This window comes from Medicago sativa, chromosome 4 (assembly GCF_051527215.1).
Source record: "Medicago sativa cultivar Bolivia chromosome 4, Bolivia_mono, whole genome shotgun sequence".
NCBI lineage: Eukaryota > Viridiplantae > Streptophyta > Magnoliopsida > Fabales > Fabaceae > Medicago > Medicago sativa.
In genome coordinates, this window is record NC_140752.1 from 34,586,198 (window position 1) to 34,591,062 (window position 4,865).

The following is a 4,865-nucleotide window of genomic DNA, read 5'->3' on the forward strand; positions in this document are numbered from 1 at the left end:
GCCCCTAAAGCTCTCTAATTGTCAAATTTAATTTAAGTAATTCCCACCTCTCTTATATGAAATGAATAAAGGACTTTTCTCGGTTACTTTAGTGTTAAGGTTAGAACCTGTTCCTCATAATATCTGTCTTATACAGGAGCAAGAAAAGGGTTGGACTACACACACACTCACTTGAAACTTGTTGTTGGGTTGAATAGGTTCACAAAGAATACTTGAAGTTGTGATTAGTGTACATTGAAATAAAGGCTTAGAGGAGACATAAGTTTTCAATTGAATTGTCATATGCTAATCTTTTGTTGCTACTATGTTTATGCCTTTTTCCTGAGGACAAGCAAAGATTCAAGTGTGGGGGAGTTTGATAAGTCAATAATTAGTTATTTTTATATAATATTTAGTTTTGTTTTATTTAGATTTAAGTTTATTTTATTTAAGAACTATTTCCTTTTTGAGCTATTTTACTTCAATTGCATATTATTATATTTCAGGAACGAATGTTTGATAGATTGAGTCTTGGAGTAAAAGAAAGAGGACTAGTAGCTGATTCGGGTGAAAAATACGAAGATTGAAGACAAAAATATGATCCCCCAAAGTCAGAAGCTTGGCACGGGCAGTGCCAACAATTGGCACGGCCTGCCACCCTCCATGGTTGCTTTTGCTTCTTTTGCTTCAAGAATTAGCTGCCTGTTTTGACCAAAAAGCATTTGGTTTCTTCTGGAACATTCTAGTGAATAGTTGCTTAGGTTTTAAGTCGACAATATGACTATAAATAGAGTAGCTAGCTATCATTAACATTCATCTTTTGTTCTCTGAAATAATAAGTGACAATTGTTTCTTTGAATAAAAGTTCATCTTTATTTTCTTTATTTTATTTTATCTTCTTCCTCTTCTTCTTCTTCTTCTTCTTCTTCTTCTTCTTCTTCTTCTTCTTCTTCTTCTTCTCCTCCTGCTCCTCCTCCTCCTCCTCCTCCTCCTCTATGCCTGCAATGAACGTTAGTGAGTAGACTCTTCTTGTCTTGGTATTGTTGGATAAGTATAATGATGTAATCCTATGTATGTTTAAGTTATGAATATAAGATGAAGTGGAACATGGGAGAACTCACCCTTGGGGTTAGGAGTTTCACTATATAAGGAAGTATGTTGCCTAGATTTGGTACATTGGGATTCATGTCTCTTTTATGCCATGCTTGTTAAATGATATTAATACTTGTCATAGTACTGTTTTCTAGTGTAGGTATGCATTTGGGAACTTGGAAATAAGGATCTTGATGTCAAATATGAATTTTGCGTTTCTGGGACAAAAGAAACACGCCATAAGCTAGTAAACTCATTTAGAGCGTGCAAACTCCAGAGCCAACTTGCCATAGGCGAGCCTGGGGTGTGTTGCACAACTTTCTAAAAATGTGTTGGCTCGTCTTGTGGTTCTACGGTGCCATTATGGGCCCAATTTCACAGTGCTCTCTTAATATATATACCTCTTTGTTCCAAGAGCCCGAATGATACTATTTAAAGTTTTCTTGAAAGAAAAATGCCAAACAAGTATTGTCATTTAAGTAAGCATGATTCACACACGTATAATCAACCGAATGGTTGTGTTGTAGACACGTGGTGACCATAGGCTTCCACGAGGTTGCCTATAGTCTAGGATTAGGTAGAACTCACGGAGACATTATGTCTCATCCCAATCCTTTCATGTTTCAGATCAAGAGGTTATGTGGCAAGAGACGATATGCAGGAAGCTGAATGGATTAACATCAAGTACATGTTCGTACCGGTTGTAGATTATTGTTATGGATTCAAGTAGTTACTATAAGAATATATTGGATTCCTAAGATTATTGTTTAAATATACAGATTTGTATAGATATAAATATTCATTAAGGTTGTTATGTTGTAAAATTTAATGTATCCAATACTAAGATAATGCACATACTAAATTTTCTAGATACGTTTAGTATGGGTATTACAACTATTGTCTTGTTAATTTTAAATGTTAAAAAAGTTTTCTATATAGTTGTTATTGCGACCGAAAATACCAAACTATTACAAATAAATCTATCAATTATGTAGTAATTTTTTAATTTCTTATTTATGCAAATTTTCGACAACTGAACTTGTATGATGTAATTCAATGTTTATTATTTAGAATAACTGTATATAAATATATACCAATTAATTCAAGAATAATATATTTTTTGGGGTAGTCGGTTGTACATAGGGTTGACAATGAACCGAACCAACTCGATTAAAGTTTGAAATTCGATTCAACAATTGATTCGTCGAACTTGGTTCATGAACCAAATGAGGCAAACTTGAGCTGAAAATTAAGTCCGTCAACTAATTGAGCTGAACTTGAATTATATGTAGTTCGACTCGTTTGGTTCACGAGATATGTAACACCCTATTTCTATTAAAGCGATAAAACACGCGAATAATGCAATTATTTAAGAAATAGATGCCACGTCTACAAAAGTTCACCTGAAAATAACATGCATAAAAATTCAGACAACTACGCAACGAATATAAATCATACATCTCCAAGTATATATGTCATAACCTCCAAATATATCAATACATAAAACCTCCAAAACCAGACAAACGGGAAAAATCTCCATAGCATAAATAAATTCAGAATATCATAAAACCGACACCTAATTAGAGCCTAATCTAAGACTCTAAAGAACCGATAACGGAGATAGCTCCCACTATCCAAGCACTCACCACGCAACTACTCCTGCACTCTGTCTACCCATTCATACAAACAGGTAGGCGGTCAAAACCATTGGGGGTAAGCTTCACGTCAATCATAATCAACATAAACAAACATAGGCCTTCAAAGATTCATGCATAACACATTACATAACCATCCCTCCTAGAATACTAGCATCACATGATTATTATCCCCCATCACATACATTTCAACTATCAAATTACTAACATAACATAGCAACATATTCAATCTCAAATCAAGTCATCGACATAAGCTCATCATTTATCAACATCGATCAATGAAAGGATTACTCAACTTATTCCAAATTTAGCATACTTAACTCAACAAGTACGATTCATCTTCAAAATTATGAGTGCAGTTGAGTATGCATGTATGTTTCACCGACCAAATACGACCAAATCATGTGAATCACAAAGTTCGTCTCTCTATATCACTATTCCAAAAGAATTCCATTTTCAAAGCAAAATAAGTCAAAACTCAATGAAACCAATTACAACCATTTTTAGAAATCATATAATCAGTACATAACCTCAACCCTACTCCATTTCCTTGAGAAAAACAAGTTTCGGAAAAATCGATGTTCTGGGACAATTATCAAAGGTTAGGTTCAAAATCGTAGGAGATGTTCCAGTAGGTTTAAGAGTATAAACAGTAATTAAACAAGTTGAAAGGAGTATTTTACAAAACTCGGATTGGTCCTCGAAATCCCAGAACGAATATCAAAAGGTGCTGAAAATGGGCTTGTTCGCTTAAGCGACCACCCGTTCTCTTAAACGACCAAGCTCCAGAAACTTACTGGGGTTGTTCGCTTACAACTCGCTTAAGCAAACAAGCTCCAATAACTTTCTATTGTTGTTCGCTTACCGTTCACTTACCGTTCGCTTAAGCAAACAGTCATCAGTTCTGCAGAAAAACTCTCGGGTTCAGCCCTTTTTCACCCAAAATCCCAAATTTTGATCTCCCAACACCCAAATATGTTTCCAAAGGTTGTTTACAGGTTCATGTACTCGAAAGGGCTTCCAAAAACACATCAAACATGAAATCAAAAACCATTTCAACATAATTCACCAAATCAACCCATCTTCACAAAAACCCTCAACAACAACTTAAACCACATCACAAATCCATGATTATGAACACCCAAGTTATGAATCATCAACAACAATATCTCATAACAACAACAACATAGCACAATTCAGAACATGTAATTTCATCATCAACAATTCAACTATGAACAATTTCATATCCTCAAACATATCACTAAAACTAGAGCACGAATTTCAACAAATAAGTTCACAATAATCACTTATCCAAGTTAAGTACTTATGCAAAGAATTAGAGAAAAGATTACAACTAAATGATTATGATTGAAATCTAACCCCCTTACCTTAATTCTTCACAATCTAAGCTAAGGCTTCACTTTAGCTCCAATCCCTTGAGATTCTACTCTCCTCTTGCCTCTGAAAGTCTTCTCTCTTCAAACCCTCTCTCAAGCTCCTTCTCTCTCTACCTCTCCAAATGTTTCTATGTAATGGATAAAATGACACTATGTGACTTAATTCCTTAAAGGCTAAAGTTTAAATAGTTCTCTTCTAATTGGACTTAACCCATAATGCCTTAATGGGCTTAACTCATTTACTAAACCATTCGCGAAAATGTTTCTACTCACTTAACGGTAAAATATTAATAACGGTCACCTACCGACTCACAACTAATTACTATACTAGTAACTTAGTAAAATAATAATGGCTCTCATCTAAGCATTAAAAATAACTCTCGCCAAAATTACTAAATTACCCTTACTCACAAAATGACCAAAATACCCCTAAGTCCAAAATGACTAAAATACCCTTCTAACATCGAATTCTAATAATCCCAACCAAAAATACACACAGAGGCAATTAGTCACATATGAGCACATATAAACACATATTAAAAATAATTAAAAACAATTCTACGAAAATCGGGTTGTTACAACTCTCCCCCTAAAAAGAATTTTCGCCCTCGAAAATTACCTGAAGGAAACAACTCCGGATACAAAACCCTCATCCTACTCTCCGATTCCCAAGTGGCACTCTCACCAGTTGGTCCAACCCAAATCACCTTCACCAAAACGATCTCTTTTCCACGCAAACGCT